This window comes from Neolamprologus brichardi, chromosome 18 (assembly GCF_056152115.1).
Source record: "Neolamprologus brichardi isolate AB-2024 chromosome 18, ASM5615211v1, whole genome shotgun sequence".
NCBI lineage: Eukaryota > Metazoa > Chordata > Actinopteri > Cichliformes > Cichlidae > Neolamprologus > Neolamprologus brichardi.
In genome coordinates, this window is record NC_142121.1 from 31,078,936 (window position 1) to 31,090,948 (window position 12,013).

A 12,013-nucleotide genomic window follows, 5' to 3' on the forward strand; every position below is an offset into this window, starting at 1 on the left:
ACACACACAGAGTCTCTCCCAAGGGGATAAATCAGTCCTTTCATGCTCTGCCGTCTGGCTGGCCCTGTTATACTGTGTTTCTATAACACAGAGAGAGCAGTCTCTTACTATTCTAATGGTCACACATACCCCCCACTCCTCCCTCCCACTCTCTCTGTGTTCTTCAAAGACTTTCAGGTGGAGTCAATCTACAGGTACAGTGCACAGTGAAGATACTGGCCTCTGCACACGTGTAATGACTGAGGAGGGTATATCAGGCTAATGAAATGTGGGTGTGCACATGCTTTGGCATGTGTGCGAAGATGACGAGGTATAATTTGTTCTTAAGTGATAAGGCTGAGGTAATAGCTTTTTGAAATAGGACCGTGGTGATGATAAAGGTGGTCTGATTAACATGAACGTAATAATGTTATCACTGGGCGGTAATCGGGTGATGATTTGTTGGCGATAATGATGCTGTTAATGATGGGCCTGTTAAGAAAGTGGTATATTATAGAAAAAGGGACATTTCAAAGGCTGTTATAACAACAGTGAATGCACCGTTTTATTTATACGGTAAGCATATTTGGATGCATGGATGGAAACACAAGATATTTGTATAGTTTGTATACTCATGAAATGCAGTGAGTATACTTGATCTACAAGAAATGTACACATTATAAACTGAGTTCATTTCTATTTTCACTTTGAATGTCATCACCTGTCAATTAGCAGAGTACTAAGAAACTCAGCCACATCCCAAATATTCTCATTTTGTCAGAGCTGCTGGCCTCACAGGGATACCCACAGAGATGTCCTTTTGATGTTAATACAGCAAACCACTGGAAATCTTGGATGGTGACAGCAAAAGGTTCGGTTTCAGACAGTGTTGAAGTTGAGATAAGAAATCAGCAGGAGTTGGGATGTAAATCACAAGATTTTTAACCTGGAAAAAGTAATTCATGAGTTGTCTGGGAGCTTTTATGTTTTGCACTTTGTCTCAAGTTTTTTGACTTGCTCTTTGTTTTTTGTTTTTTTCCACCTGGTCTCTTGATTCACTGTACTCCATCCATCCATCCATCCTTCATTCCTTCCATCCTTCCTTCCTTCCATCCATCCATCCATCCATCATACCCACTTCCAACTAGGGTTGCTGTGGGATGGTGGGCTGGAGGCTATTCAAGCTGACATTCCATGAGGTACGATGAATATTAAGAGCCCTCAGTGGGTTAAAATGTGATGCTACACAGTCGTGATCAACGATTGTAGAAAACAGTCATTGGTCGTGACAAAGAGTCGATATCTCACAAGCTGGGTCTGAGAGCAGTCATCTCTGACATACTGGCATCTTTGACGAAACAATAACATTTGATGCTCTGTATCTGTGTTACCAGTGTCAAAAGGTCAGCTTTAATAATGCTCCAATAGAATAAAGACAGGGATTGAGATTGCTGAAAGAGGCTCCTTTACTAAAAGTGACTCATAGTGATTATCATGATTAAAACCAATTGATCGATGAAACTTTAAAACAAAAAACTTTTGGCATCACTTTCTACGGAGGCAGGGTTTATAAAGACTTTATACTTTCTTCTTCTTTTTTGTATTAGAAGTATAAAGTAAAGCAGTGAATGTCTCTGCATGATTAACTGTAGCACGATGTTACAGAAAACTTTAGGAAATAAAATTTAGTATCATTTTTTTTAATTAGGCCCTGTTTATGAAGGTTTTTGTTGCCTCAGATCATGGGAGGCACCTTTAGCACTGTCACTTCAAAGCAAGAAGGTCCTGGGTTCGAATCCAGCAGCTGGTCTGGGCCTTTCTGTTTGGAGTTTGCATGTTCTCTTTGTATGTGTGGTACATGGCTTTCTTTAACAGGCAGTTTTAACTTAACTGGTGATTTTAAATTGGCTGTAGGTGTGAATGGTTGTCGTTCTCTCTGTGTTAGCCCTGTGATAGACTGGGGGCCTATCCGGGGTCCACCCTGCCTCTAACCCAATAACAGTTGGGACAACCAACATTATATTGCATAAATAATATTTTTCTTATAACCGACAATAACATATGCATTGGTCTTTTTTGCTCCCCCCCCCCCAATATGTCTGGCAACCCAAATATATTAGTGGATTAGTAGATTTATTAACAATGGCTTGAAACATTAGTCATTCTTAAAAACCAATATTATTAAAAGTTGTCCCAAAAATCCTTTTAAATTTTTTCCTTTAATATGATTAATGTTTCTAAAGTGACTTGTGGCATAGCCTACGGTGCCTTAGTCAACCTCTCCTCCACACTAATGGAGTGAGATAATGCTTTAATTTTCTAAATAGCCTGGCGACCCAAAGCTCAATAATGTGTTTTTGATCTTAGTAATATCTTAGAAGTACTATGTGAAGCTTAAGTATATTATCTATTAAGTTCCAATTAAGGGTTTAGAACATAAACTCTGAAAAAATGCCTTTTAGGAAAATAAAAGTATTACTGAACTCTTATAATAAAGAAACAGCGTAGGTTGTGAGTGCAATTGTACTGGAAAAATTCTTGTGCACAGGAAACTCCAGCACATAAGGCAGAGGAGAGTGATGTATTGATACGTGATGAATGATGATCACGATGATCACGCCGGTGGCGGAGGTGGTGGATATAATTATGAGTGATGATGGACATAATACTGATATTAATCACTCCCGAGGAAAAAAAAGGCGATGATTAAGAATTCAAAAGACGGGACAAAGAGAGAGAAAACCGTGGAAATTAGGAGGTGGGGAAAAAAAACGTGCACGGATTTTCGGGAGTGACGTTGTTTGAAAAGACAGAGCGAGAGAGAGAGTGGGGGAGAGAGAGAGTGGGAGAGAGGAGAGACGGCGCGATAACAGTGTTTGCCCTTCTTGGACTCAGTTTTGTGACCGGCTGACGGACGAAGAAACTTGAGGCAATCCCACCGACATCCTGAGGTAAATTCAAAAATGTCCTAGCCCAGATAATCCTGTCTTTGAAAGCACTGTTTCTGGGTTTTTTTTAAAAATTATTATTACCTCGGTCAGGCTGGCTGGAGATCAGACCCAGTTTTCCCCTCTGTTGGTATTTGGGAATTGCGTTTCTCCCCGTCTGCTATCAGGCGACACTGCTTGACATTCACCGTTTTTTAAAACTGAAATTACAGCACGTGACGCGTAAAATACCCACATATCGATCCGTGTTCCCTCTGTACTATTTCAGCGAAACAGATGGATGTGGTTAATTCTCGCGGCGGTCCGACTCCGTGCGTATTTCCGACACTCCGGAGGGTCTACTGGGTCTTAGTCGTTGTAAAAGTATATCCCTCGAATCTCAGTGGAAAATTTAAGGACGGACTGTTGTTGTAAAAATTATTATAGAGCTCTCACATTCATAATGGCCGACAGTGAACGTGGAGTCCTAATTGGGAGCCTGTGGTCAGAGATTGAGGACTTGTCCAGTGTGCTTTTATGTTGGGGAATTTCACAACATACTTACTGTTGTGGATACTGATTGATTATCTTATTGGTCGTTCATTCATCGATTCAGTCGGGTGTCTATTCCTCTGATCACAGGACGAAGAGGATGCCACTTTCAGTGCAAGCCGGACGGGCGCAGTGTTTTTACGCGTGCGAGCCGATTCCCAACAGACGGAGTGCACTGCTACTGACAGACTGTCACTATACGGAGCACCGACACCCCGGGGCAAATATTTTACCTGCGCGCCGTCCGTATGTGGAAATTTGTCTGCGGTTCAGCGCGTCCCTAATGAGGGTGATCGGCTGCGAGTCGCTTCAAAAACCCTGCTTAATTGCGTTCATTTATTACGCGACCCTATAAGTCGGTGATAATCAGTATTTGGCTTCATATCCACGGGTGTCTGGTGACGTGTCTGTGCCTTTGCAAAGTGTTCTGTTTTTGCACAACTCTAATATATGGATATATATATATATATATATACATATACATATATATGTATATATATATATATATATATATATATATGTATATGTATATATATACATATACATATACATATATACATATACATATATATATATATATATATATATATATATATATATATATATATATATATATGTTCTCTCATTTGTGTGAGACCTTAGGCATGCTTTGCTCTACTGGGAAATACATTTGCTTAGATTTATGACCTGCCTTCTCAGGTTATATCGATTATGGCAGCCTACTGCCGTGCTTTATTTTTGTAAGAGCAAGAAAAGTGGGTCTGCCACGTCTATATATAATTTCTTCATGTTGTAGGGTGCACAGCAAGCTTTTGATGCAGCTGGGTCAATTCTCAAGAGGAAAATCTCTGCCACGATGGCCCCCTGTTGAACATATACATAAAAACTAATGTGATGCATGAATGACTCCCTCACACACACGTGCGCACACATGCACAAACACACATGATGGGTCTTAAGCGACTATAATGACTCTGATCAGTGTGAGACATGTTTATGTATGTGGAAAGCTCATGTATTATACATTGCTGTTGCACCGGGGTGTTTGGGTGCAATCAGCTCAATGTCTGTGAATACCATAGCTGCAAATGTGTTTATGTACATCTGTGATGAATGTGAATGCATTTATCTTTGAGTGTACCTTTGATCACGTGAGCACATTTGGGCATTTTTCCCTGGACCAGCTGTGATATTACATGGCTCTTCTGTGGAAAAAAATATGATTGCTTCTACAAATACTAGTCTCAATATCAATACCTTATCTTGTAATGTGGCTAAGATAAAGAACCTACTATTATTCAGTTATTAACTGTTCACACCAAATAGCCTTTGCACAGGTGGGGAGTAACGAGGGGAAAGGAGATGTAAAAGAGGGGCAGAAAGGATGAGGAAGAGGGGAGGCTAGGAGAAATCAGTTAGTATGGAGGAAGAGGTAAATGGTAAATGGACTGGTTCTTATATAGCGCTTTTCTACTCTGTCCGAGCACTCAAAGCGCTTTTTACAGCTAATTCATTCACCCAATCACACCCATTCATACAAGCACTTCTAAGTTTAAGTGCTGAGTATCTAACATTCGTACACATTCACACTCCGATGGATGCATCGGAGAGCAACATGGGGTTAGTATCTTGCCCAAGGATATTTGGCATGCAGACTGGAGCAGTCGGGGATCGAACCACCGACCTTCTGGTTAGTGGCTGATCTGCTCTGCCACCTGAGCTACAGCCACCCTGAGCTACAGAAGAGGGAGTGGATGAAATGTGGACAGTGAAGGGGTAGAACATGAGGTGAGATTAGAAGGAAGAGTGGGAAACGAGTGGACGGTGGGTGGAAGATGGAGAAGAAGAGGGAGAGGGTGGCAACAGTGGAAAGAGACAGGTTGCACTGAGTCAGTGACTTATGCTGACGATAAAACTGCCTGAAGAAAAGAAAGAAAGAGAAAGGTGCTGTTGTTGTGACACGAGAGGGACACGGAAAATCCCATTAGCGGACATTACTGGGTGTTGTGGACACCAGCAGAGGAAGAAGAAAGGGTTGGTGTAGATGGTGAGTTACTGAGGAGGATGCAGGATGGCACAACTCAGACAGACAGAAAAAGGCACAGAGGACTTGTAAAAGGAGAGGAACAACAGCTGAGGAGGCTGCAGGAGAACGGTATTTGAATTCAGGTCTCGAGTGAAGATTTTCTTTAACAATTCTCACCTGCCAATCTTACATAACCTTGTTGTCTCTCATGCCTGAAGTGGCTTGTAATGCTTTGCCAGCAAGACAGATCACTTACTAATACTGTCCCAGAGAGTCCGCTAGCCGTCTTTGTTTAAAGGCTCAATCAAAAGCGGTCAATAACATGCCCTCAAAGATGCAAACGTCCAAAAACGGTGATCACCAAGTCAAAGAGAGAAAGACGCCTTGGCATGGAGCCACACCCCCACTTCATGGAACACACACACACACACAGAGGACATGAGAAATGATCAGTGAGCCTCTGTTTCCGTTTGATTCCCTCCTAATGAGAATAGGAAAACCCCCAAGATGAGCACCCTTGGGGGCTTTTCTATTCCGAGAAAGTGTGTGGCAGTCGATGGACGCGTACCATTCATTAGCTGACAATTCAGTGAAATGAATCAGACAACATGGCCTCCCAGGGATCCTTGTGGAGAACAAGGAAATGAATGCTTAGTGTTCAAGACATGAACGTTCCCCAGGGCCCTCACGCAGAGAGGTAATGCAATTGCAGAATTCCTTTTTCCTTTCCGATTGTTATAAACGGAAAAGGGAACAAGGAGCTTCTAGGTTCTAAAATCGCCTCAGATTCTGCTCGTGCTCCCTTCTCCTTGCTTTTTCAAGATTGGGGAAATGAGCTGTGTAAAACCTTCGGCAGAGTACTATTCCTCTGGTGTCAGTCTTTTAAAGGGGAAGTGAAACGTCTGCAACTCTGAAGAGACTTTGCCCAGAACTAAATCTCAACTATATCATCTCCAATTACCTACTCAAGGCAAGAGACTGGCAAGCCATTTTTCACCCATACGTGATGTTCCCTTTAAACTCCAGCTGGATGCGGAGGGTGAACAGTTCACTGCCTCGGTGCCCTTTGATGGTGATTGGGCATCAAAGGAGGGGAAAGACACATGGTTGCTGATGCAGACTTTTTAAGAATGGAAAAACGCCAATGGATTCACAGCAAGCATCTCTCAGGGAAAGTGTTGAATTTAGGTTCAACATCCTTCACGCTTTTCTCCGTCCTCCCTCGCCTCCCTCCTCCAATACTGTGATGTGTCCCCAGCGTTCCAAGACTGAGGTTAGAGCAGGACAGGCTGACCCCAGCTTTAGCAGTGCTGTGTCGAGACATGGAGTCAGTCTCTCCCTCGGTGGTGATGTGAGGAAGGGAGGGGAGAGAGACGGTCATTTAGAGGAAATGGCTATGCCTAGCAGTGCAGTCTTTTTCCTCACTTTAGGCCTGTGGGATGGTGCTGCAGAGTCTGTCACGGTCTGATTGCTCCCAGATCAACACTGCTGTTTACTCGCGTGCACGTGACAATAGATATGCACGCACCTACTGAAGCAGTGGCGCACACCTTGCATAAGTTGTCAAATGAGCATAATTTCCAACCATATTTTATTGTGAACTTTAAAATTTTCCCCTTGTGCAAGCGTGGAGGTGCGTTGTCTGTCTGCTGCCAGCAGTGGGTCTGCATTACCACCGGGCAGAACTGAATTTCTGAGCTCGATGTCAGATTGGTGGAGGCAACTCCCAGCTCGGTGGTGGATGGCTGTTTGAATGGGTGGGATGAAGGCGGACTCCCGTGAAAAAAGTACAGCAACTCGCTCCACTGGAGACATTATTATACAGAAAGACAGGAGGCTGCTCCAGGCTGTGTGTGGAGGCATGTGTGTATATATGTGTGTGTGTAACTCCTGTGTATTTACATTTATACGCCACTGTGCAGAAATGAGATAGAGAGAGGGCAAGGGAGTCGGACACTGACAGAAAGAGCCTGTATGACTGTTGGTTATAGGTGTGTGTGTGTGTGGTTCAGTGTGTGTGTTGGTTATAGACCTGCTGCCACTGGCTGAAGTATTGGAGTTGTGAGCTAAAAAGAATCTTTTCTCTAGTTATTTCAGATGGAAAGTTGAATTTGAGCCAAAATGAAATATGATACTGGGCATTTTCCTACATATTTTTTTTCTGAATCTATTTGGAATGGCTTCGGTTTTTTCACGCAGGTGCACAGATGTTAAATAAGCATGCCAAAGAGAAAAAATGGTGGTAATAGTAAGACTCCCAGAGTCCCTGACGTTGGATTAAATTGGAAGAAAGAAACTACACAAATCCAGTATATATTACGTATTTTTTTATTTCAAGCTGTGTTAATAAAAGGTAACATTATGGAACTGACGAATTACACTACAGTTAGTAATCACACCTATGCTGTATTACTTTATCAGGTTTGGATCAAGGGTTGACTGCTGACTTTAATATCACTTTCTTCACTCTGATTTTTGGGGGGTTAGCTTGCATAGGAAATGAGAAAGAAATCATATACCTGGTCTTACTGTGTCTCAGTAGCCAGCTGGCCTCCCCTGCATTTGGTTAAAGGCAAGCATTTAGTTAGCATATGTTAGCTTAGCGTCAGTAAGTCTCTGGGCCAAAGCTAACATGAAGGGTAACTGTCTGCAATTATGTCATAACCGTAGGCTGGCTACTTGTTAAACCATACATGTCTTGTTTTCTATTTCTCCCACAGTTTCTCTGAACGTTCAGTGAGTTATATGTAATGAATAATGTACGTTTTCTATGTACAACACCAGTGTGGCTAATTTTCAACAGTCAGTTGGTGTATTAGCTTTATTAATAGTCTGTCTGCCACCAGAAGTCTTTGGGAAAATGGTAATTTGGGTGAACATGTCCTTTAAATAGCCCAGGGGGAGAGTGCCATGGTGGATTTGAGATGAAAAAGCCCCCCAACTTGTGTAAAGCCTAAAGTCCCATGATGCAACAGTATGCTAAATAATTTAACAACTATCAGCCCACATCTGTCCTATAAGTCTGTTTTTAGCTTATATATCATTAATTATACTTAAATATACTAAAATTCTCTTGATTTGCTATGATAATTTCTTCAACTACAGCAAACATTTTGTGCCACAAAATGCGTTTGCATTGTTACCAGGCTTCCTTATGCCGTGTTTTCATACTTAAATGATCGAGAGGTCACAGAAGCTACCTTAGGTATCCACCTTTATAACAGTAAAATATACTACTGCAAATCCCGACTATAAATTTAATGCAAAAGAAGAGAACAGTAATCTTTGCAAAAAATAATTAAGTCTAGTGAACAGACTTTTCTAGAATGAGACTGTTAAACAACTAGATGGAAAATTATGATTCTGTGTCTGACAGCTCACCTGTCTGAGGTTGGGGAATATTACAGATTTTGATTTATCGTTAGGTCCTGAACACTCTTTGTGTGTGAGGAATATTAAAAGCTGTGAGTATTATTGCTGTTGTGCCACATTTGCTTGCTCTTGCTCTGAGCACACTCATATGGACTTTGTAACTCTAAGGTGCAGCATTGTAGGCTATTTAATAAGCTCAGAGGAAAGACTCCTACAAACAGCTAGAAGCAAAAACTGCAACCTCAGAATATTTGTGGAAGCAGGATTAAGTCTTCGTGGTTGGTAACTCTCATTCATAACCTCTGACAGGCTTGTTTCTGTGCTTCTGGCAACTCCTGCTCTCTGTTGGGTTTATGTACCGACGATAATGCTGTAATGTGGAAAATGCTAATACTCAAACTTTGCCCAGGTACGGAAAAAGTCTATTTAGACAAGACAGCTTTTTTTTCCCCATTTAAAAATAAAAGGCTTTATTTTATTTAGTGTGATTATTTTGGGCACTGTGAGAGCATACGTCAGGAAAATTACTGTGCTCATAAGATTCTTTTAAATCACGAGTCACGGCGCTGGGAGGTCTTAGGTGTACAAGTGAGGAACAGATCAAAGAACAGCCATATCAGTCACACAGCCCAGCTTGCATTACTTCCGTGTACAAGGATAATGAGGGTGGAATCCATGAGGGGGATCAAATCTCACTGAGCTGCACTGAAATGAAAGAGGAAACAATTAGTGCTTTAGCACATGGAATCTGAAATCAGGAAATTGAACATTAAATTAGAGTCTCTCTATTTAGACATCACATTGAAGTGATTAGTTTTAAAGCATGTGACTGAATAGCGGTTTTCAATTTTACAGCTTTCCCTGGATTTCCATTTGCGTGTCCTTATTTCTCACGCCATAAGTCATAAGCACATATGAAATTGAAGGCACGAACTCAAGCTACTTAAATAATTTCACCATGGTTTAACACAATTTAAAAAGACTTTAATAAGCCTTGCAACAAAAGGTGCCAATGACTGTAACCGGCGCTTTGGAATTAAATTTATCATACTCTGAAAATTAACTATTTTTCTCGACAGTTGCTTTTGAATTAGGGGAAAAACTGCTTTCACAGGAGGTAGCTCATTTTTTGTGTGTGCGTGTGTTATTGTGCTATTTATCACTTCTGTGTTTGGGCTCATCTTTATCAAGACTGCCAGTAATTCTGGTATAAAATGCTGTGCGTGCCTGAGGTAGGAGTGACTGTGTAGGTGTCTGCTCGGGCTGGTGGTAATGTGCATCTGCATAGCTGCGTGGTATCACAACAGCTGCAGACGTGTGTGTGTGTGTGTGTGTTCGGTGGGGGACCACAACAGAATGAAACCTACAGCATAAGCAGCCACCCCTGACATAGAAGTCCTGTAGGAATTGAGCAAATCCTATTGTAAATTTGCCTACTCCATGAAGATAATTGGCTTATTCCTGTGTTAAATAGCCGGTCCTACAGGACACTGACTGGGCTTAGCATGCTCCATGTAGACAGTGTGTCTGTTCCTCTGCTTCTTAGGGACTTAGAGGCACATTACATACTGAATTACTGTATGACAATGATGAACTGATAGCTGCCGTGCACAGCCCAGAGCTGCTATGCAGGGACATACACGAACAAGAGTCGGCAAGGGCACAGGTTCCATTCCCATGGGGTGCTCCTTTTTGAAAAAAGCCTATATGGCTCCAGCTGCTTGATGTATGAAAGGCAGTTACACAGACAGGCTAGTTTAGGAACAATATGCACATCTAAGACTTCAGTGCGACATTTTCCTACATCTTGCAAAGCTCCCAATTTCTGGTTTTCATGCTCAAGTCTATGCAACAGTTTCAGGCTTCTGTTGAGCTTGGATGTGGAGAAAGTGTTGCGTAGCCTTACCTAAATCATTATCCACACATCAAACACCATCTGGCTTTCACTCTCTTACTTTGAAGATTCCTTCCTCATCAGCCCTTTGCCTAAAGCAGACACAACAGATAAATGTGTGTGTGTGTTTGTGTGTATGTGTGTGTGTGTGTGCGCATGCATTCATATATGCAGACGAGCTTACATGTGGCTTTTTCATGCTTGTTTTAACCTCGTAGCTGCTCGGTAAATCTGTAGCAGAGGTTGTCTCTCTGTTTCTTGGCCTCTGGGCTGCTGCTTACTGATGAACCCAGCCCCAGCTGATCTAGCAGCTCAGAAGTGGTGGTGGGGGGAGAGAAAAGCACCAAAATGCTCAAATGAGAAAATGAGAGATTCAGAGATGGATGAATTGTCAGCGGATGTGCAGCTGTTCAGGCCAGCACGTGTGTATTTGGAAAGCTAGAGAGCTAGCTCGCGCAATTCTGGGACATGACCGAAAACTGTCTAGTTAGAGTGCATCAGGAAATGGATGAAAGGGAGAATTCCCTTCACGTGGTGAGAGGAAAGAGCCAGAGCTCGAAATGCTTCATCCGTGTGTGTCCTGATAGCTGCTAAGTTGAACAAAGGCAGCGACAATGCTATATTTCCAAATCAGTGTGTCTGTGTGAAAACATGTCGGACATGCTGTGAAGTGAATTGGTTGAAAGCATCTTTTAAAGATTGACTGATGATATTGAGCAGATGAAATGGCAGCACCTCGGGGAGGGATTTTTGAAGCTAAAAATACAGAGGTAAAGGAAATATGCAGTCATGCTTATCTCTGTGTCAAATTGCACTGATAGATACCACAATATGGCGTTTTTTTTGGCTAGGTGTGATGTACTCCATCCTGTTCCATGTCAGCGCAATCTGCCATCTGACTGTGTAACGGATCGAGAACGAGTGTATCCTGGCATGCGTGCGCGTGCATTCGGGTGCGCGTGCATCCGTGCGCTTTCCAGCCCGCTAGGAAGGCGTGGAGCGGGCCGTAGAGCATGAGGTTCATCAGTAGTGTAATTAATGTAGTGCAGTTCAGTTGTCATGCGTGATATTTCAGGGCTCCGATCTACTTGAGAAGGCTTTTTGATGAATGGCCAATTAGAAGCAGACTCCTCATGCCTGGTGGCTGACTGATCTCTTTTTAATGGCACTCCTGTTTCTTTGATAAAACACAAAATGAATCATCAATACCCTGGCCCGGAGGAGCACCAAGCTCCGCGTTTAATTGTAATTGGGTGTGTAGCA

At 42.3% G+C, this 12,013-nt stretch overlaps 1 protein-coding gene across 1 annotated transcript in view; it reads left to right on the forward strand.

The window, feature by feature from the left end:
- Positions 1-2,723: 2,723 nt before the first annotated feature.
- The window catches only part of cdh24b (cadherin 24, type 2b), a 170,563-nt gene continuing 161,273 nt past the window's right edge, over positions 2,724-12,013 (forward strand). Inside the window, exon 1 of the mRNA XM_087832633.1 lies at positions 2,724-2,930. The gene's annotated coding sequence lies outside the window, so the exon portion shown is untranslated. The remainder of the gene's footprint in view (positions 2,931-12,013) is intronic.